At 46.6% G+C, this 19,488-nt stretch overlaps 1 protein-coding gene across 7 annotated transcripts in view; it reads right to left on the bottom strand.

Moving 5' to 3' along the window:
- LOC138566285 (uncharacterized) overlaps positions 1-6,914 on the bottom strand; it is a 75,529-nt gene extending 68,615 nt beyond the window's left edge. For 6 of the 7 annotated variants that reach the window (XR_011301891.1, XR_011301890.1, XR_011301895.1 and 3 more), the window contains exon 1: positions 28-6,914. The gene's annotated coding sequence lies outside the window, so the exon portion shown is untranslated. The remainder of the gene's footprint in view (positions 1-27) is intronic. The other variant, XM_069643406.1, reaches the window with a different exon arrangement.
- Positions 6,915-19,488: the final 12,574 nt, after the last annotated feature.

Genomic DNA, 19,488 nt, shown 5'->3' with positions numbered 1-19,488 from the left:
CGAGTAATGCAAAAGATCAGTACGCACCTTTCAGCCCGCACTAGAAGCCTTCTTGCATTTTGCCATTGTTTGAAAGTTTCTTATCCATTAAAACGCCAAGTCTACCACCAGCACACTCCCAGTCTGTTGCCCAAATCACTGCAGTCGTTTTAATTGCTTCCTCCGAGCTTGGTTGCAAAAAATCTTCCACCATCCAGAACTGCATCCAGGAATGCTCTCCACCAGGTCCACGCTCGCAAACCTGGTTTCTTTTCATACAGCCCCTTCGTAAAGTGCTAGAATGGTCTACTGTTGTCCCAAGGCTCTTCAATGTCTCTAAATGAGAGGATGGCAACTGTGGTACCAAAATACAGTCGCCTCCATTCAGTTTTAAGTCCTTGTTGGAAATAGGTAAAATCTAGAAGTTTAAGAATTGGGTGAAGTGCACGTAAGCTATAAAAAAAAATAACTCTTAGCAAGATGGGTCTAGACCCTTTCAGCCCTAGGTCCATTTCAGAGGCCAAAAGCTAACACCAAAGCAAGCACACAAAAAAAAGCCCAAAGATATTCAAATGATCGTAAACCCAAACAAACTTGGATTAATAAAACCACACGTTCGTCGGCAATCACAGAAGTACGACGAGGATAGGCTACATATGGCAATAACAAATATTGGTTAGTTTTACGCCCTCTGCACTCTTGCCTCACAGACAATACATCCTTCATCACAACCCCAAGTGGTATTTGAGAGGTAGCTTATTTCCTCGGCTCTAGAAGGCGGTGTGTGCCTCCATCAAATCCCTTGGTAACCAGACACAAAGCGTTGTGTCTAATTGCATCACTCAACCTTTTTTCTGGGGTCAAGCAAGTGTTCTTAAGCAATTGTGCAGAGAAATAAAGCAGCAAAGCGTTCTTCATTGGGAGTATCATTACTTCGAGAGCAAGCCTCAGGGACAACTGGAAATGTAGCCCATGACTTTGACCAACCTATAAGTGACTGACAACACTAGAGACTGGACTCCTGGGCATCGCTCACATTATAGAGCATAAGTTCTGTACAACTCTGCTAAACGACTAGGAAAAGTAATCAATTCTATTAGTCATTGACCCCCTTTGAGTCCTATACACAAAAACACTGGAGCCTCTGCCACTTTCCTTTCTGTTTTCCTTTGCCATGACCAGCATTGTAGCATAGTGCACAGAATCACACATTGACATAAAGTCCTGCTTTTAAAACTATAACCTTCTCTGGCGGTACCAAATTCAATGACCTCCATCAAAACTCCTTGCACAACCTGGCTGAAAGCAAGTGAGGGTCCGTTTCAATGTCTCTTGTTCAACACTGTTATGCCCAATGACAATGGCACGCCACTAAAATGTTTGAAGAGTATTCAAGAATGTACCTTCCTTTGGGTTTTAACGGGTACTATAGGAGACAATAGCCATCGTGGAGCCTCAAATAACAGGAGACTACAGCACTACTTACCCTATTCTGAGTAACTGCATAATTGACATGTGATGTGCACACACTGCTTGAACCCTCTCGCCCCCACGCCATGAATGCCCCAATGAAGATCATAGACACCAGCCAAGTAAAGCGACACACCAGCGTCAATTCCCATAAGACAATGCCAGCAATCCACCACTATGCTGCGGATATTTACCCATGCTTGATGACACGCACGCATCAGTATCCAGTGTTAAGACGTTGTTCTAGCCTTGTACACCCAAACTGCCTTGGCAGGAAATCAACGTAGTAGAGGCTACCAAGGCCAAAACGTTTAAGTATGCACCGTACTCTTCTTGTATGTTCTCAGACATACTATTGGGAATTCAGCCCAAGACTTTGCCACAGAGGAGCTTGATAATGTTCTGCTCTCAATACACATACAAAGGCCTTTCTGAGGAGAAAATGCCAAACCGCCCCCCGCCACCCCCTCCCCAAGTTTAATGCTTCGATACTGTTAAAAGCGGAATCACAGAGAGGGAGTTTTACAGATCCATAACCTTTATGACGGTGCCTCACTTTCGTCCACTGCCATCTGCATTTCGAGGAAGCACGTGAGTGAGAGCTGGCAAGAGATGTCAAAAGCTCAAGTAACAAAGGCTACCGGCAAAATTGCCCCCAATATGAACATAACGCCACAGCTTTAAGCACCACTCAGCCCAGGTGCCTAGCCCATTTGTGTCAAAACGTTTAACCACCTTCAAATTACAAACACGCTACAACAAAAAACCCTCGCTGCTGAAAAGCAGTGCCAAAAAAACAGGGGGGGGGGGGGGGGGGGGAGTCACCACTGTACAAAAAGATCTGGCTACTTTGGAGACAGAAGTGCGCCAGGAACCATTTTAACAAACCCAATGGATTAGTAAAAACAAGTTCTCAGTTAGGCTCCTACAAAAACGTTGAACACCCCGACATATGACAAGTTTAAAGCGGTAGCTTTCAACCAGTGGCGACAAAGCCCAATGCAGGTCAGTGAGGTCAACAAAAAAAGGTTCTTAAAAAAGGGGGAGGGCGGGAAATACATGGGAGTCAACACATGCCAAAAATTGTATTCACGCTTCAATATATCAGCGTGCACAACACCTTTGAGCAACACTAGAGACACATATAGCCGGGGCAAAAAGGGAACCCAGGAATAAAAAAAATTTAAAAAGCTCTGACAAAGTCCCCTGTAGAGTCTCTCTAATCAAATACGGAGTCTGCAACCTCTGGCTCTACAAGTGTTTTGGATGACTCTAGCCACCCAATTCAATTGTGAAAGATCATTGATGTTGTGGAGCAAAACATCTGGAGAGGAAAAGGGTGCAGACAGGTACGTTGTGTGTAATGGTGGCATGTTTTCCAAACTATAACTAGTAACAAAAGAAACAAACCCACAAGTGTGTAGGTCTATGGAATTATCCACTGTGCACAAAACGTCTACACATATATACACATTGAAGTAGAAAAATGTTTGCTTGTAGCTCAGAAAACTGTACAATCCCAAGCAAACAAGCTTAGGTGGCCACCTCGTCCCCCATCAGATATTCGTATAGATGGGCTGCATCTTGTCCTGAAGAGCTCATGGCCTGATAAAAGTCCATTTGACATTCACGGTTTGCAAAGTCCACCATTACTGAGCAGCCACCAAGTTTATGTCCCTTGACACCCTCAATGGCCTTAGATGCATGCTCAATTGCGTTAAAAAATACAAGAGCTTTATTATTAACACAATCAACGGCCACGTGAGCCACCTCTCCGTAACGGGAAAACTCACTTACTAAATAGTGCGCTGGGACACGCGTTATGCGGTCTATCCATACACACTTCGTAGGTTCGGTTTTTGCATAAAACAGTTGTATCTTCTGCTCCCCAAGGAACATCCCATCCATCACTTTGATGGCTCTAGTGACACTGCCGATATCACTGTACTGAACAAACGCAAAACTTGGAGAGTCATTCTTCTTCTGCACAATGATCTCGATTATCTTCCCAAAAGCTTGGAAGCTGAGGTGAATGTCGCCACGGGATATATTGGGGTCCAGATTTTTTATGAAAAGTGTCTTTGAAAGCATTCTCGAAGTGCGATTGTCACGCACTGAAGATTTGGGTCGGAATACAACGAACCGTTCCGTTTCTGGCCCTTTCCAGGCAGTCACATGCAGTTCCTGGTTGAACAGTTCCACCCCTTGGGCCTCAGCAATGGCATAGTCCTGATCCTTTGACTCTTTGTAAAACACCAAGCAAAACCGGTACTCATCAATGCCATGTATCTCAATGGATGTCACATGGCCAAACCTCTTGAATATGCGGAATATTCCGAAAGAGATGTTTTTATTAGAACTGTTTTTTGGAAAAGGTTGAATCATGACACCATAGTGTATTGGAGGCGTGTCTTTTTTAGGTGATGCGCTTTCGTCAGGATAAGCTGAAGATTCCGACCGTTGCCCAGATTGGTGCTTATCCCTCCCGTGCAAAGATTGTTTTTCTGTTGGCGATATGCTTCTGCTTCTTGGCTGAGAGGACATGCTCCGGCTGTGCTTGACCCGTGACATGTTTGCACCTTGTGAACGGCCATTCCCAAAGCGGGGTAAATGCGGTGATCGGCCTTTGCTGTGGCTGGACTCTGTTGCTGGAGACCTTCCTTTCCTGGATAGTGAGCGACGTAGAGATCCATTCTTAAAGTGTTTGGACGGTGATCTACTATCAATGCTCCCTGACCTCCTTTGAGAATGTCTAGTCTGCGGGGACGGTCCTCTGCTTTTCTGGCCCCTGCTTTCATAAACAATATTCCTATTTTTTGATGGGGTCCCTCTGCTCTGCGGTTTATAATAATATGAATCAGGGGACCGGCTCATTGTGCGCCTGGATCGAAGCGGAGAACGGTTCACAGACCGCGAGCGACCCTTGCTGGACCTCAGATAAGGTGATCGATTTCTTGACCTAGATGAACGTTTTCTGAATGGCCTGGACAGCCTTTCTGGAGATTGACTCGCGTGCCGATAAGTACGGGGTAATGACCTGCTGCGGCGCCTGCCTCTCCTGGGTGGGGATCGTGTTCGACCAGCACGTGGTGATCGGCTCCTACTGCGATTGGCGTGTCTTTGTGGAGATTTATTAGACTGAAATGAATAGGGCAATGGACTTCTTCTGCGGCTTCTGCCTTCAGGCGAACGGCGACTTCGTCCACTTAACTGGAGGGACCTGCTTCTACTGCGCCGTTCTTGTGAGAACGAGTATCTTGGTGCCCTGGAGTGTGGCGATCTGCTACGTGGATGAGCAGACTTATAACGCGAGGGAGAATGGGGTGTTCTACTTCGCCGGCTCAGCCTCCCAGGAGAGTGGTAGGGTGACATACTTAAACGTGATCTACTTCTCTGTTGTCTACGAGGTGATTGTTGCCTGTTCGAATATGGCGATGTGCTTCTGCTTCCCATGACCAGTCTTTGCGGGGGGCGGTCATTTTGAAATGAACGAGGGGAGCGGCTTCTGCTACGCAAAGCGTGCCTTTGGGGTGATGCATGCATTGATGGAGGTGATCGACTCCTGAAGTGACGCCTAGAGTACTCCACAGGTTTTTCCACTTGTGTCACCTGTGCATTCAGGTTCACCCGAATCTGCATGGACGCAACACTAGAAAAATCCAATTGCTCCTGTATTGTAGTAGGCTGATCATGGGAGTTAGTTGAGTAAAATGAATTGGCACTGTGAGAAGATGTGGGCTCCAAGTCTGTAGAACGAGATCCGCGGAGTACAGAAAGTCCCTTAGATGGACCTTGATGGTTAGGCATACGTGCAACTGGGCCAGAATTCTCAGGGACAGAAAGGGACCCAGATGGAACAGAGGACAATGAATTGGAACGCAATGGGGTAATCTCTTGGGGGCCAGACTTTTGTACTGCAGAAGATGAAGTGACAAAAGAGGACTCCCAAGTGATAGAGTGTGAAGTGGTAACGCACGGTCCCTGTGAGGTTGGAAATGTTCCTGAATTTACTGGGAGGGTACCAGATGGTAGGGATTGGCGGAAGGGAGATCTTTGGTCCACGTCTGCCTCTAGAGACTGGGAAGCTAGAGAGTATTGATTTTGATGGGATGGTTGGGAAGAGATCGTGTGGTGCACAGGAAGGGAAGTGTGTGTTCTAAAAGGGAACTCATCATTAGACAAGAGGGGTCTTTCCTGTAAGGAAGAGTATCCCCAATTTGACCCTGAAGCATTAGAAGTGATTGCAATGGAGTTGGGATCATGGCGAAAAGCATCAGTCCCCCAATGCAGTTGCCCTCTTTGGTCGCCTGGGTCCTTAAAGGTTTGCCAGGCGGAAGAAGAAAGCATGGCGGCTAGGGAAACAGAAGAGGGTGCATCCAAGTATCCCATCTGGCTCTCAGAGTTGGGAGCCTGGGTGCCGGTGACGCCTCTGGGCAGAGGGAGAGGATCCCGGGGACCCGTGCGCTCACTGGGAAGAGGCATGAGAGGATCCTGGGGACCCGTGCGCCCACTAGGCAGAGGCAGGAGGGGCTCCCGGGGACCAGTGCCACCACTGGGCAGAGGCAGGAGGGGCTCCCGGGGAACCGTGCGCCCACTGGGCAGAGGCAGGAGGGGCTCCCGGGGACCCGTGCGCCCACTGGGCAGAGGCAGGAGGGGCTCTTGGGGACTCGCGCCACCACTGGGCAGAGGCAGGAGGGCATCCCGGGGACCCGTGCGCCCACTGGGCAGAGGCAGGAGGGAATCTTGGGCACCCGTGCGCCCAGTGGGTAATGGGAGAAGAGGGTCCCGCGGACCCGTACGTCCACTTGGAAGGGGGTCTCTCGGTCCCTTCGGACCACTGGGCTGAGACAGTGGATCCTGGGCAACTACACGGCCCCTGGGCAGAAAGGAGGGAACCTGGGATCCCGTGCTGTCCTCGGACAAAGGGGGCTCCCGATATCCTTTTTGACCCCAAGAAAGGGAATGGGGATCCTGTTGTCCCGCGTGACCCTTCGGTAGAAAGAGGCGAGCCTGGTAATTTGGGGTTGGGCCCCGAGTTTGAGGTGGTAGAGTCCCTTTAAATCCAGGTACGGCCACCCCCAAGGCCAGGAGGCCGCGGTCCACAGCGCTTAGTTTATAAGGGCCAGCCGCTGGTCCCTGGGTCACAGAAGTAGCGGGCGAAAGTCCTCGATAGCCCGAGTTGGCTCCCCTCGCCTTAAACGGGGGGTCCTGATAAGTCGAGCCCAGGGATGAAGAGGAAGGCCCCTGGTAGCTGACATTAAGCCCCCTCATGAGGGCCAGGCCAATGGCATCGCTGCGGGGTACGGAACGGGAGAGCTTCCCATCGTGGCGGTACTCGGTGCCCGTTCCGTCGCTTCGCAGGTCATTCCCGGAGAAGGCGGTGCTCGGCGCCGTACCGTGGTTGTACTCCACTCGCAGACCGTGCTCCGCAGCCATGTTTGTGGAGTATGACGTCAACGCTGCGCGCCACGAACGAGCGCAGTCGCAGAAGGAAAAGAGCGCATGCGCAGTTCTAACGCCCAACCCTTTTTGAAGACCTCCATTTTAAGGTCAGTCTTGCCTGCTCGCCATGATGCCTAAGTGGCAACCGCTTTCGAGAAAGCACTGGTTCCCCTTCTAGTAAAAACAGACCTCTAGATATTTTTGTGTTCAACCATTTACACGAATTTACGGGGATTACACATTTTCTTAGCTAGCTGTATATGAAAATCGCAGTTTTATTTGAGACACGGAGGGAGCGTTTTTTTTTTTTAATTAGCTTCTTTATTTGAACTACCTCAACAAAGAAACGAGCAGGTTAACGAAGAGACCAAAACAACGCCGCTCTTGTAATGCAAATGTCGCTTTGTTTCTGCACGCCAGCCTCCAACTGCCGCAGTGCAACAGTCACCAGCACCTTAAAGTAGAAAAGATTAAACAGTGATGTCACAGAGGACATCATTCTGAGTGAACGTGAACATAACCATAGCAACGATAGCACATCGATACCATATGTAAACACAACACCCCTCCCTTATTATACACAACCCCCTTAACTTATTTATTATGAATGTGATTCAGTTTAAAACAATAAACTTAACACATCTTAACTTCAATAATTGAATAAAATTTCGTAGTTTTCCTAAAATCCACTATCAAACACAAATCATTTCCTTAACAAAACTTAAAAGTAAATTAAAAGAGCATAATAATAATGTGAGAATATGAAAATAAAGAAAAAGGAACAAAATAAAACAAAAAGCAGAACCACTAATAACATAAATCAACTATAACTCAGTTATCTAAAACCAATCCATAACAAACTGAAAACAATTGCGTTCAATTCAAGGCTCATAGCCTTATTCTCCAACTATGGGTGATTGCTCATGTGCATTGCCTTAAACTTCAGCTTCATTACTGACTGAAAAGAAAAGGTTGTACAACAGCCCAATACAATAATAGCGTACAAGGCGGCAAGTTGAAAGTCTAAATCACATGTATTCAAATGGCAATTGAGAAATATACACCCCCTAACATCACAATCCAGGAAGAGATGTTCCCCTTTATCTTCTCAGAACTAATATGAAAGCAGACTTATTTAACTCATTTGGTTAACATACATCAATTTACTTATATTGAGTTGCCCAACAGCATTTCAATATTCAACCAAACATTATAGAGTGCAGTAAGCAATCAGATACTCATAATATTACTGCAGTAGAGCCAGAAAGATAGTTCCCCAATTGTTTCCAGGTTATGGACATATTTCTCAAGAAGACGCTCATAAATATGAGACAATGTAGGACATGCCGTCAAAAGATGTTTGGCTGACTCTGGGGTATCATGCTTTTTACATAGTCGTCAATATCGCTCTTCCTTAGGGACCTTGTCGGCTATTCCTGTCACAGTCAGGGTAGGAAGTTGGGCAACTCTCAGAAAAATAATTAAGCGCCTAAGTCTCTTTGACGGGCAGAGGTTCAGATAGACCTGCAGCTTCTTAAATGAATACATCCTGTGTGACACAAAATGATATTTTTTTAGTGTACGCAAATGGGTATAATTCTCTAACCATTCCCACAGCACAACCTGCTTCGTTGGAGAGTTCTGCATTTCCACCAGGTCATTCCCCCCTCTAAGTGTCCAACATAATTAAACGTAAAATAAATGTATCCATACTCTCCTTCAATAGACATGTGGGGCGGGGGTATTTGATTGTTTCCTGACAAATAGCTGTCAGTAGGGCATTCTTTGGGCAATAGCTCATCTTCAAGTAAAGATCGGCTCCCTTTTTTAATACGGTTGCTTTCAGGGAGATTAAGACTAACTCCAATCGTATAAGAACCATCGGGACGCAAACCGGTAGGCCCAGGTTCTTCCGCCAGAATTTACCTTCAATGATCTGCAGCCATTTCAGATCAATATGTAACTGCTTCAAAACCGTAAGTGATCATTGGAGTGAGGTCTTGAATATACAATTGACGGGTACCCCACCAAGTATAACCACCTTGCTTATTCGTAAATGTATGTATCAATGCGGTAACCTGAGCAGATTTTGCTTTACGCGCATGTTTTCATGTGATATAGTCGCCATTCAAGTCAAATTCGATACCAAGATATTTATAGCACAATAAACACGTTTTTAAAAAATGAACACTTTTCCCACACAAAATTCTTTAGCTTTACAAGGGAGCATGCCACAATGCTCCCTACTCTCATTCACACTTATCCACCTGATGGGTGCTGTAAATATACTAAAGTGATGCTCAATGTCCACACGCAGACCAGCTGTGGTGTCAGGGGGAAATTCTCCCGGGGTCAGCTGGGCCGTCCGCGGACCCCCGGGCAGGGAGGCCCCAACTCCTCCCGCGTATCCCAAAAATGAGTATGAGGCACACACATGAAGCAAGGTGGTTCTGCTGTTTATTAAACAACGGCAGGGATGGGTCTACGATCGTACGCGTCCGTCCTGACTCTCGAAATTCGTGAGGCTCGCAGGCCCTTTTTGCCTCAGTATGACGCGCTACTTGCGTCACCTGGGAAAGTTAGTAAAAAACCTATCGCCACTCTGGATTGGTTCCTCGAGTGGTAGGGTTAGTATAGCACACGTACAGAGGAGATTGTTAGTGGTTAAGAGTCAGTCAGGTGGTATACTTGGGTTGTCCCTTCTATTAGATACATGAAAATTGTTACACGAAGACCCCTGATGATTGGCTAATGTTAATGGCGTTAGTGATGAGTGCTCCATGTTCTGATTGGTCCACTCACGAGCCCCCCAGCCTGGGACCATCGTTGTTCCCAGCTCGCGGTGTACCTGTCATTTGCAACAATATGTAACTATGTGTTTGTGCAGACAATGCGTGAATTTGCTCATATGCTTGAGAGCAGACTATTCCCACCGCCGTAGGTGTCCATTGGGTCAGTTCATTGTTGCAGCCTGTGTCTCAAAACGTGGGATCCAGGCGACTTCTCCTTCCTGGGTCTGGCACCCTGTCAGGTTCGGCTTGGTCACGTGAGGAGAGACCGTTGTTGAGGCAGAATTCTGCACATTTAAAATTGTATTTGCCTCTGCGTGTCTGGCTTAGTTTGCAGGTGTGACATTGGCTTCGGCTTGTGGCATGCGAGTTGCAACATTGCCCCCTTGGCTGTCAGTTCTCGCTGGGCTCATTCTGCAGGGTCAGCAATTGTACTCTTGTTCGTTCAATGTTCGTGGAGGCTCTTGTTTGCGGCCTACTTGGGCTTGGTGCATAGGTGGGGATGTTTGATGCACGGCACTTTAAGTTACGGTATCATATTGCTTCGTATCCAGTATCATGTCTTCGTTGCATTTTTCATCACAATGCATGGGTTAGGAGAAGCGTCAGCAGGCATTTTAGATGAGTGCTTTGTGCGTCTTGCGTTTCTGCATTTTGAAAACCCTATGTGAAAAATAATAAAGATGCGCGTCAGTGGGTGTGTCCGTCACCTACGTCATAGCACTGAATATGTTCTTCGTGTGGATTGGTGTGGGAGTGTCCAGTGTGCATGGTTGCACAGGTGTTCTGACCGTTGGCTAGGTCGGCATGGCATCCCTAAAGATGTGTTTATTTACTGTTGAATGGTTCAGTCGAGTTCATCCATGCCGCAGGTGTCGGCTTGGGCAGGGCAGGCTGGTGGGAAGGCTGGTAGGCACATCCGTATGTTCCTGTACCAGGGTATTTGGTCGTCTGGTAGATAGGCAAATTCTTCTCGTGGCGGGTGTCTGGGCCGCGATACTCTAGGCCAGGGGCGTGAGGGGATTGGAGGGAGTCTTTTGTCCCATTCTCCCACTTCAGTCCCCCCTCTGGTCGACTTGTCGACCACAAACATATCCTTTTCCTTATCTCCTCTTACTCTCCATATCTTAGTTACTCCTCCCAGGTGTCCATAGTGGTTGACATGGTCTTCAAATGACCAATACATATACACACAGCTTCCTCCAGGTATGCAGTATACCCATTTCCCTATGTAGCTCCTTGGGTTTCTTGGGTTTTCGAGCTTCACAGATGGTGGGTCCAGGTGGTTGGTGATGATCTGTTTGCGCAGTTTTTCTCTTTCTTTTATTATTGTGTCTGTGTGCTGGCCATCATCCGTCGGCATCAAGGGGTGCATACCAACCATTTCGATTATTTCATCTGTAGTGTGTGCCTTCCGGGCCTTCCAAAACCTTATTATGATCAGTGCAGCTCCAGCCAGTATTATGCATCCAACTATAATCTTCAGTCTGTCCGACAGCCATGATGGCATCCATGACCATAACATTGAAAACCAGCTGTCATCCTTCGTCACTCCTTTACTTTCTTCCATCATTTTGGAGTGCATTTGGTCCAGTTGTGATACTGCTTCTGTCAGTGTACCATTGTCAGCATCGTTAGCAGGAATAAATGTGCAGCATGATTGTCCTATCTTTGCGCAAACTCCTCCTTCCATTGCTGTAAGGAGATCCAATACATATCTGTTCTGTAGTGCTACCATTCTTACTGCTCGCAGTTCCTCTTTTATTGCGTTGAATCCATTTACTGTAGAATTTATTGTCATCATTAGCTCCCATCGGGTTATCTGGAGCCATTTTGCGTTTGCGTAAGCTTGTAGTCCCGGATGTATTATTGACGAGAAGAACATTGCTGCTCTGCTGAATAATCTGTGTTCTTGTGGGATTGAAGTGAGTGCTGTTTCCGACCTTCCCCATAGGTAATTTCCTATCAGAGGTTCTCCTTGTCTCTTCTTTCTATTCAGGACATTGCTGTTGTTGTTGTTTTCGTTCTCTGACCCCTTCTGAGGTTGTACAGATCTCTTCTTCCTCTTGTTTCCTTCATCCATTTTAGGGAAGTTTGCCATGTTCACATGTTTCTGGGGCACCACTAGTAATGGTACGTTAATGTGTACCATAGTGCATATACCATTCCACAGAGGGGGCAGTGTGTGGTATGCCTTGTTTCCACAGGCCCAGTAATGGTCCATTAATACTGCTGTTCCTGCTCCCCCCTCAGTTAACTCTATCACGCTTGCACAGTTGGTATTGTATCCCACGTCCACTTCTCCTCTATGCTGGTAGCATATCTTAGGTGCAGACAGCGGCAGTATGCTCATTGGGTCTTCATCCTTCTCCATCCACGTCAGCATGGGTACGTACTTGCCCCAAATTGTCCAACATCTGTTATTGTGTTCATCAATAGTTGTAATATTTTCTCTTGTTACCATGTTGCTGCCAATCACTCCTATGTCCCATTTGTTGTCCATGTACACCTTCCCTGTTATTGTTACCAGTGGTCTTTCCCAACATCCCTGTGTACCAGGAACTTCAGTGGTGTACCAGTCACATGGTAGGTATTGTAGTGTTACTTTCTTCGTTTCTCCCTTTTCAGGACCACTTGTCATGTATCTGAATGCTTCAGCATGCAAACTGCTCTTGTGGTAACTCAAATAAGTCTTGAGGAAGTTGTTTTCGTATGGATATGTGTCTCGCGTTTTCCACACCAGTCTCACCACCGTCCCTTGAAATCTCCCTCTCGTTTGGAATAGTGCCAGGTATATTATACATTGTGCTGTCTTTTCATCTATTTCCGTGGCAACGAATGTTCGAGATGCGCTCATGGCGTATGGGATCAATGAGCAGACGTAGCAGCTGTCTTCTGCTTACCTATTTGGGTCATGTGTTGGTACCACATGTTGTTCGAGACGTGTGCTTAATCTGTTATGTAATTATCAATGCCTTTATTATCTGAATATGTGCTGCGTTTAACTCTATTTCCCTTATGTGGAGGCTTGCTAGTACCACCTGACGTAACACCTGTTGCAGCCGTGGGTGGGGGTACATTAGGTTTGGGTACAGCCAAAATATTGATAGCATACATTTTCTGCCATACAGAGGCAGCCAAAAACCCAGTGATCATCAAAATCCCTATCATCTTTATTACAGAAGCTAGTCTCACCAGCATTTTGCTCTTACCTTGCTGCAGTCCGGCAGCTTATTCTTGCGACGTTAAAGTTGCCCGCCTGAAAATTCTCAATAAGCTTGTTATTAGTGTTAGTTGTTGTTTTCAAGCTCTCCCTATCAAGTAGTCATTCAGTGCCCAGGTGAAGAGCTGTTCCCACGCCAATCTAAGCGATCTGTCTCTTAGGGTAGGCAAGTGTTGGTGAAGATGGGGCATTGATTGTTCTATGGCCAAGATAAATGCTGTGTGGTAGACACGTACCCTCCTTCTTTTTAGGTACTTTGGCCTTTTTATGTGATAGACAAATTGGTGTGATAGGGCTTCAGGGTAATTATCGTCTGAGGGTAGCATCTACTCCTGGGCAATGGACGCTGTTAGTTATCTGTTTTCTCAGCAATACAATAATACGCGGTACCTGCATGTGCGAGAAAGAAAAAGAAAACATACAAGTGTTTATTTACATGTGTATATGTGCAAGACAATGTCCTTCAATTGGGTGGTGACTGTAGTGGGTAGGAGGTCGGTGGGCAGAGGGTTTGGGGCTCAACTGGCGGAAGTCTCTTTACTCTTTGATCGTGTGACCATGGGGTGGGCGGTATGGGAATTACCAGTTTCTATTTCAGTAGTTGTCTCTGGGGAATCTGGGGGGTGGCAGGGTATGGAGACACTTAGGTCATCAGCTGTAGTAGAAGTCTCTTTCTCTGTGGGTGACGCTGTCGCTGTTCTTCCAATGGCCCTGTCGGTGATGCTAGGGCAGGTCTGGAGTTTGCAGATCTTCACGTCGTGTAGGTGATCCAAGCACACTTATCCTGCAACTTTACTGCTTTCGTAGATACCTCCTCTACAAGGTGGGGACCAGTGAAGCGTGGGCTGTTCCACTTCCTATTAAAATTGCGGAGTAGCACGTGGTCACCTTTAGCAATTTTGCACAGTTTTTCCTTTTCCAATCCTTTGTCCTCGTCTTCTTGTTGATAACTCTTAGACCCGCCCTCGTGCGCGCGAGCTGTTGAAACACAAAAACTACACTAGTAATCAAAGAAGACACATATTGGTACATTTCATCACCAAGAACAGCTGCAGTGTTTTCATAGTCTTTGAATGCCCTTGATGTTGGCGTTAGAGGAAGGCGCATTTGACGTCCGGTCACCACCTCGTGAGGAGTGAGGTGGTGGTCAGAGCCTGGTCTATTCCTTAGTTCAAATAGAGCTAGCGGAAGGCAATACAGCCAACTCTTCTTTGTTGTATGCTGTATCTTTGCAATTGCCTCCTTCAGTAGGCCATTCAGGCGTTCGCATATACCGTTGGCCTGCGGGTGATATGCACATGCAAATTTATGCTTGATGTTCAGTAAGGATGTAATGTGCTGGAACATTTCATTAGCGAAATGCGGGCCGTTATCCGACCGCAGTACCTCGCACACTCCCCACCTGGGGAAAACCTCCCTCACTAGAAATTTAGCTGCTCTGAATGCATCTGGATGTGAGCAGGGTCCTGCCTCAATCCACCTGGAAAATGGGCATACCACTACAATCATATACCTATTTCCTTGACATACGTTGATCATATCAACGTAATCAATATGGACGTGCAGGAATGGTCCCTCTGGCCGGGGTATAGTACCTTTTATCACTTGCAGCGTCTGACCGGCCGTAAACTGTTGACATTTGAGACAGTTGCTGATAAAATTTGTCACATGGGAATTTAACTCGGGGCAGAACCAATCTTCCCTAATTCGTGCTGCAATAACTTCCTTGCCTGTATGAGCTGGGTGGTGGAGTTGGCTCAGGGCGGTGTTCAATAGTGCCAATGGCATTACCATCTTTCCAGTGTTACCCTGACGCCATAGTGCGTCAGTTGGCAACATTGTACATCCTCTTTTTACCCATATTTCTTTTTCTGCCATTGGTGCAGCCACTTGTAACTCCATTATCTGTGTAGCTGGGAGATGGGTGTACCCTTCTCTCATCAACATCTCTTTAGCTATCCCCCTCCCTCTCCCTCTCTCTGACTCTGGGGGGGTTCCATATCTCACCAAAATATGCGGCATACTTCGCATGTGCGTCTGCTGCTGCATTTCCTTTGGAGATATGATCTTCTCCGTTAGTGTGTGCGAGGCATTTGACCAAAGCTAGTTCCTGGGGATCATTTATTACTTCAATTAACTCAGCTAACAAGAGAGCATGTTGCACTGGGGTGCCGTCAGCTCTCCTAAACCCCCTTCTCCTCCATTTGGACAATCCTGAGTGGACAGTAGACGTGACATATGTGCTGTCAGAATATATAGTTACTCTTTTGTGAAAGCTTTCCTTCAACGCCAAGATCAGTGCAACCAATTCTGCTGCTTGAGCAGAGTAATGTTGTGGTAATTGTACGCATTTCACCGCCACATACACCAATTCCTCTGTCATTTTTACCGCAGCTGCCCCAGTTCTCCTTATCCCATCACCGTGGTCTATTGTGGATGACCCATCAATGAACAAGAGCTCTCCTCCATTTAGCGCGTCCTCTTCAACTTTTCTAGTACATGAGTACATTTCGGTAGTCTGCGTACAATCATGTGCATAGTCGCCTTCCTCAATAACTTCCGCTATAAACCTTGCAGGATTAACTGTGCTGCATCTAACAATTGATAATTCTGGTCTAGATAAGATGATCTCATAACCTGACGCACTCTGCGTGGTTAGTGTGGACTTAGGCTTGTTCAATATTGCAAAAAGTGCATGTTCCACAAATAGTGTGGTTGGGCACCCCATTGTAATTGATGATGCTTTCTCTACCGCGAAGGCAGCTGCGGCGAGACCTTGTTCGCAAGGGAAATGTCCTAACATTACAGGATCCAAGTGACCGCTGTAAAATGCTACTGGTTTGTATCCCATGCTTGTTTTTTGAGCCAACACTGCTTTCATTACTGCTGAGTCGCAATGTGAAAATATAAAGAATTGTCGTTCATAATCTGCGGTGGCCAGCACCGGAGCAGTTGATATTGCGTCTTTCAGTTCATCAAAGGCCTCTTTCATTTCCCTTGTCCACCCCAATTTTTTCTCCCCTTTGTTAGCCTCTCTTAATGCTTCAAGTAAGGGTCCTATGTATGAGCTGTAATCGAATACCCATGCTCTACAGTAGTTGCACAATCCCAGGACCTGCTGCAGTTCTCTCACTGTTTGTGGCAATGGCGTTTTTGATATAGCCTGTGCTCTTTGTGGTGCAATCTTTCTTCTGTGTTGGGATATTAGCTGACCAATGTACAGTACCTGTTCCTGACAATACTGTAATTTTTCTTTGTCTACCTTGTAACCCTTTTCAGCCAATATTGTCAGCATCTTCAATGAGTCCTCCCTGCATTTTTTTTCGCTTGTGCTGAAAATTATTATATCGTCAACATACTGCAACACCGTGCTTTCCAATTCAATGTTTCCCAAGTCCATCTGTATTACTCTGTTGAAAATGGAGGGTGACTCGCAGTACCCTTGTGGCAATCTGATGTGTTTCCATTTTGTGTTTCTGTACGTGAAGCTTGTCAGATCTTGTGAATCTGGATGCAGGGGTATTGAGAAAAAGGCATTTTTGAGGTCAATCACTGTAAATCGTGATGCCTCTGCTGGAATGCCACACAATATTGTGGCCGGGTTTGCTGCGATGGGGTATTCTGCTTCCACTATGTTGTTCAAGGGCCTGAGGTCCTGGATGAAACGCCAAGACCCTCCTTTAGCTTTGCGCACTGGATATACGGCTGTGTTACATGGTGATTCTGATGGTACCAATATGCCATTATTTATAAGGGCCGTTATTGTTTCATATATGCCCTCATCTGCCTCTTTTGATAGTGGGTATTGCTTCACTCTAGGGAGTATTGCACCTTTTTTCAATTTTATTCTTACTCCCCCTATACTTTTTATGCACCCCACGTCATAGGGACTAGTAGTCCATAATGATGTTGGGACTTTTGCCATATCCTCCTCAAAGAAGGGAACTGGGGTGGATGCGGGTGCTTCAAGTGCCATTGGAATTTTCTGTGCCACTTGTTTGTATGTCACTCTTAGCCATATATCTACACTCATCATAAATACCATTTCACCCTCTTCCTTTTCTTCTGAAAAGAGCTCCTCTTCTGACACCTGGGTGAGCCTGCATCCCTCAGCTAGGGCTATCACTGCCCTCCATGCTCTTCCTTCCCTGTCTTGGGCATGTACTGCGATATAATCAGCAGTTGCTATAATGCTCTCCATGCTCACTGAAATCACCTTTCCTTATGGTTCATTGGCTGGTGTTTCTGGTCTAAACAAATAGGCTGTTGGCCTCCTCCAGATCTTTCCTTCTATTCCTGGCATCCATGCAAATGCCATGTCTGTTCCGTACTGGAACAGTTCGCCAACTACTGGCTCAGCCCTAATCACTGTCTGTCCACAGTATGCTTGCATAATTTGCTGTGCAGTGAGCATGTTTATTCCAGGAGTGGAACAAATTATGCCGTCCTCCGTAAAGGAGGTCGTCATATTCAACCTGCTCATTATGTCTCTCCCAAGTATGTTTACTGGTGAGTCCCTTGAATATAAAAGCGGGACAGACATGTCATAATCCCCTATTGATAAGGGGATGTTATCTGTAAAGGGAACCAACCCCCTAGCCCCAGAGAATCCTTGGGTGTTCATGGCCTCACCTGACATCTTAAATTTACCTTCCCTTATACAAGACCGGGTTTCCCCGGTGTCGACAAGGAATGATAACTTTTTGTCACCTATCGTTACCTCTATGCGTGGTTCCTCCGCACTGTTAGGTGTTACCAACAGGATGGGACACACCAAGGCCGTCTGTGGGCTGTCCTATTGTGGGTATAATGATTGACCACTTCCTGTGTAAGGGTTGTGTCCCAGGACCGTCACCCTTCCCAGTTGTGTTTGCTGTAGTTGTGTATTGGTAGAGGTTATTTTATGGTCTTGAATTTGGGCAGGTTGCTGTACTTGCTGCACTTGAGGTTGTTGTGTTATCGCTACCTGTTGTTGTGGTAGTGAATATGTCTGTGGCTGTTGTTGTGTTACTAGTTGTTGCTGCACATTTCCCGGTTGCAGTGCCTGCTGTTGTTGGTTGCCCTGCTGTTCCCCTGTAGGCCCTTGCTGTCCCTGTTCTCCCCATGCTGGTGTGCCGGGTCTCATTCTACATGTGCGTGACATGTGCCCTAGTAATCCACAAATCCAACATACCGGTGGTTCCCTGGTCTGCCATGGAAAGCTCCCTGAATTGTCCTGATATACTGGTTGCCCGGTGGGGTAGAAATTTCTGAATCCTCCCCCTTGCTGTTGTGTGTTATACCCGTATCCCCTCCCCCTCATCATTCCTCCCCTTCCCCTGTTATAATTTTAATATCCAGCTCCTGGTGTTGAGTATCCTCCTCCCATGTTAGTCGTGTATGGTTGGGGTGGTGGCAGCTGTTGTGCTACAATCTGTGATGATTGTATTTGGGAGGGATCTTGTGCAGCCACTACTTGTGTGGGGTTTTGAGTCATTGTTGTAGGTGTAGTTATTAGTGCACTTTCCATCGTGTATTTAGTAAGTTTTTTTCTGTACCAATTTAGCCTCTTCCGCTTTTCTATCCTCTTCCTTTTGTTTCATCTTTTCTTGCCATGTCCTACAATGATGTACTATCGTCAGTTATATTTCTGGCCATGCTTTTGCTTCCATCCCCACTACTTTCTTCAGTTGTTTCTGCACTGCTTGTGGGAGCCCTTGTATTAGTATATGATAGAATATTGCTGGTGTTTTGTCCCATTGTTCTCTAGTTTCCATATGCCACTTCTCTTGAATTTCCTGGATATAATCAATAGGATCTTCGTTCTCACGCATCTTGCGTGATGTAATCGCTCCTATGTCTGATGTATCTGGGTACTGTACACTCAGTGCTTGCCATAATGCATGTCTGCAGTTTGCGAATGGTGCCCCATCGTGTGATGTGTTTGTTATTGTGACCCCAGGGAAGCCTACTCTCTTCCAGATGTCATCTGCTGCATCCCCCAATATTGATATTAGGAGGCCCTTTACATCTCCTACTGCCAGTTTCTGTCCTGCGGTGTGTTTTTCCATTTCATATATCCATTTTCCTGCACCTCCACTTAATGATGGGAGCCTGCACTTTATATTTTCCTTGTCTGCATGCTTCCAAGGGACGTATTGTGGTCTAACCCCTCCCCTCTCCAGAAGTGGCATTAGGTTGTGTCCTGTTTGACCCCCTGGATTCCCCAAAGTCGAGTCCGTGTACCCCTCCTCTTCTTCCGTGTCGTCTACATCGTCTGTTGTGTCCATATTTCCCCTGCTCGTAACTGTTTCTCCTCCATCTCTTCCCCTTCTTTTATCATTTCCTTTATTTAGTGTGGGCGTGTGTATTCGTTCTTCCTGCCTGTGTCCAGGGAGGTCTCTAAGCCTGCCTGCATAGGGTGTAGGTGAGCATGTTGCACGGGATGAGTGTGGGGTGGTGGAGCATGTTGGACGGGATGATGAGGGTGTAGCTGCATGTGTCTGCCTTCCCGCCATTCCTTGCTCTTCCTCCTCACTTCCCCCCAGTTGTTCCTTTCTTCTGCAGGCCCATGGTGATTCCCTGTTTGTCCGGGTGATGTACAAT

The sequence above is a fragment of the Ambystoma mexicanum genome, chromosome 1p (genome assembly GCF_040938575.1).
Source record: "Ambystoma mexicanum isolate Mex_15411 chromosome 1p, UKY_AmexF1_1, whole genome shotgun sequence".
NCBI lineage: Eukaryota > Metazoa > Chordata > Amphibia > Caudata > Ambystomatidae > Ambystoma > Ambystoma mexicanum.
Note: the sequence above shows the minus strand (reverse complement) of the source record. Positions and strands in the feature narration are given on the sequence as shown.